The sequence below is a fragment of the Haliotis cracherodii genome, unplaced genomic scaffold (genome assembly GCF_022045235.1).
Source record: "Haliotis cracherodii isolate W230 unplaced genomic scaffold, xgHalCrac1.p SCAF_18, whole genome shotgun sequence".
Lineage (NCBI taxonomy): Eukaryota > Metazoa > Mollusca > Gastropoda > Lepetellida > Haliotidae > Haliotis > Haliotis cracherodii.
This window is the reverse complement of record NW_027266273.1, coordinates 13,007,182-13,010,798: the sequence shown is the minus strand read 5'-3', so window position 1 is coordinate 13,010,798 and position 3,617 is coordinate 13,007,182. Positions and strand designations below refer to the sequence as shown.

General features: G+C 40.6%; 1 pseudogene; it reads right to left on the bottom strand.

The window, feature by feature from the left end:
• Positions 1–315: 315 nt before the first annotated feature.
• Positions 316–2,759, bottom strand: LOC139466045 (uncharacterized; annotated as a pseudogene).
• Positions 2,760–3,617: the final 858 nt, after the last annotated feature.

Below are 3,617 nucleotides of genomic sequence, written 5' to 3'. Positions count from 1 at the left end.
TGATATGTAGGCTAGCCATTGAAGTCGCTGAATTGTAAAAGTGGCAACGATGGAATGATAAATCAATATATGTTTTTGTTTGTTTGTTGTTTTAACGCCGCACTCAGCAATATTCCAGCTTTATGACGGCGGTATGTAAATAATCGAATCTGGACCAGACAATACAGTGATTGATATCATGAGCATCGATCAACGCAATTGGGATCGATGACATCAATTTATGTTCCAAGTTGGACTCTTGATACGATATTCAATATTTTCAATTTTTTAGATACATGTCTCAATACCGAATATATCCTCCCAATAATTTTGCATTTATACTTTTTCTGGATGTGTAACTAATAGTACTTTGTAATTGAAGCCCAGTATATACACAGCCAACGGCTTCCCTCGTCTGTGTCTCAGGACTCTGGCCTCCATATTATCTGTCAACAGATAGAAGCAGGCTGAGATATTGGTGTTCGTGACTGGCGTCCATGCTGCTCCTGAGATGGTAACGTCGTCCAACAGAATGTCGTCCACGCCGTCGTTCTCATGACAAGGAATGTACGGGGGTCACGTGAAATCACGATGTTCCAGTGGGAACCTGAGCTGGTTCTCATTGATGCGACTGCTTGCTCTGAAATCTCAATCCATTTGAACAAGTTTCGCTACATACTTTTAGTCTAGTCATCACTCTCTATTGACGTTGTTCCATTAAATGAGATTACTGTGTCGGATTGTGTGGAGACGATGTTTATATAGCCTCTGGCATCAAACAAAGACAATCCTAAAGCAATGTTTTAGTACCTATTTTGTCTAAACAAAGAAACCAAGCAAAGACTCTTAGATGATTGGGTCCTATTTACTCCAGTCAAAATGACAATATGTTTGTTAGATGTGATGTACGTTACAGAAAGTTCATCGGCTGATTGAATCATTCTGAAACGCTTGGTTTCCCTGAAAAGTGATTTAATAATTCCCTTGATGATATTTCATGGAGTGTTTGTGAAAGGGGAGACTACTTCCACCGTTGCTGCTCCGCATGAACTGTAGGAGTCAGGCGCCACGACCACATACTCCTTTCCCAGTTGGCTCGTTTCCTTCCCTTGATACATATCATGCTTAGACGACTCTTCAGCGTTCAGTGCCAGCAATGTAACATCGCGGAATGGCGCGACGCGGATTATCCTGTTTGACGTCGTAGTCCCCGTCGGCATTTCTACTTTAGTGGATCATGTGACCTTGGTCTTTGTCCTGGGTCAAGGGTGAGGTTTTTGAAAGGAGCTGGGGTGTTGAGATACGGAAGAATCACTTGAACTTTAACTGGTTGTGTATGCGATGACATAATGTACTTATTTTGAACCTGGGTATCACCGTTCTGTGTAAAAACTGTCACATATGTTCTTTCTGAAAATGTGATATGATATTATTGATCAATTACATAGCAGATAACGGATAGATAAGTTTCAAGCTATGACATACATTGGGAATTCATAGGGCCAAACTGTGTTGCAGTAATGACACGTGTGCGTATTAAGTCAAGCCATGAAAGGAGACTGATAATAACTAATGGACGTCATGTTAGCCCCACTTCGTGCATGAATTTTTACGAATCCTCCTGTTGCCTTACATTGAGGCAGCGTGAAGAGTAAAGAGTGAAGCCGTAAGGCTGTGGGGCAGGAAAAGCTGCTGTTTGTGAGATCTGAGAGCTCATTGGTCAGATTCGCTGGATCCTTTCGTTATGAACTATCGACTACACCGCAAAGCTGCCGTGTGTATTTACGGTTGATGTGGGAACGCAGTGTATACAAACACTTGAAGTTTGGAAGATGATACCACACTTGATGGTCTTTCTCTTCTGTAAACCTTAGAATGACCCTTACTGATACTGATCAGTATCGTAACCGAATTTATAAAATATAAATCAATTTCGTTAATTGATGGTTTTTTTCTGAAATGTGAAACGACCCTATTTTTAGATAAAACATCATCTATATTTATCACGTTGTTGATTTTCGAAACATAAAACGAAACACGACAAAAATACATATTCGAAAGAAATTGTACTAAAAGAATACAATGTGCCATTCCGACTTTTTTATAATCATGAGCTTATGAATCATTATCAATACTGATGACACTAAGTGTTCGCAAAATGGTATACGTATCCTGTCCAAATGGTAGCACCAATCACAAACGCAAAGGCAAGTTAATTGTTCACCTGAAAAAAAAACCGCCCAAACATAAGGTGCATATGAAAATAGAATTTGTTTTGTCAGTGATGCATTATATTTAGAAATGTCATCCACATGTCTACCATAAAATGTTTTGAAAAGCTTTACTGGGTCCTTGAATGTACGATATTGCCTATATCATAAGCATCCTTTATGAATCAGTATTAACAAGTGAAGATACCAGGTGTTCGTTCCCGACAAAAACATATGGTACGAGTCCAAATAAGGAATTGCATCAGACATCATTTTTGTCACTTATGCGTCAAATAAGGAAATGTCCCTCACATGCCCACCATAAAACCTATTTCAAGCTTTACTGGAAGCTGTAGCGCTGTGACCCTTGCTTTTGATCAAGAGTCGTATGATGCCCTTTGAAAACGTCGTTGACCTCAAAATTTATGAAAAGTATAGACTAAAGGCTGGAGATGCTGGGACATTGCTCGACATGAACGGAAAGTTAGCGTTCTTCACACTTATTTTGAGTGTCATACCAAAAGACGTTAAAAGATGGTACTTGTTGTTACCCTCTCTGGCGCTCGACATTAAGGGGCTAAAACAAGGACTGGTCGGCTCGGAGTCAGTATACTGGGTCTGAGTGGGGTATTCATGTTAAACTGCGGCATGGTATCTCAGTGAGCAAGCACTATAAATCGGCATCAATCCGGACTAGTACAAGCAGCCACACACACACAGACGTACATGCACGTCGCTATATAAGTGGAATAATCTTGGACGCGACGTTAAACCCCGTTTCACCTCACCTCACCACAGACACCTGCTCATAAATAAAGAATCAAAAAGTATTTACGTAATCCATGCAACAGCGCTGGCATGTAACATTCATGGGTAGTGGCGCTTAACGGCAATATAACTACGCATATTTGGCTGAATTAGTGCGAATTAGACCCATGCAAACCCTATGTACCACGGTGTAATGTTTCGGTGCCGGCAGAATGAGTGATTATGGCCTGAGACCGACATCGACACTGCTGGGCCCCGTTCCTCAAAGCGATCTTAGCGCTATGATGATCGTAAGCCTATGTTAAAGAATGAGACTTACAATCATCTTAGCCATAAGATCGCTTTGTGGAACGGGGCCCTGGTCCCTAAAGGTTTACTGCTGCACAGGCTAGTTTATCGGGCATAACAGAAAAAAAAACACTAATCTAATGAGTCATCTGTTGTTGTTGTTGTTTTTTTTCAAAATGACGCCAAATAATAATGTCACCGTTTTGGGGGTTGTGAGAATAAAATCTATAAAACAGTATCGATGTTTTCATAGAAAAGCAGGAAAGGTCTGCGCTAAAACATGATGTGCAAATGTCACCATTCGTCCTCCAGGAAAGTGATACCACGTTCCTATTGTTGTAGATGAACAATAACGGCGTGCCATGATATGAA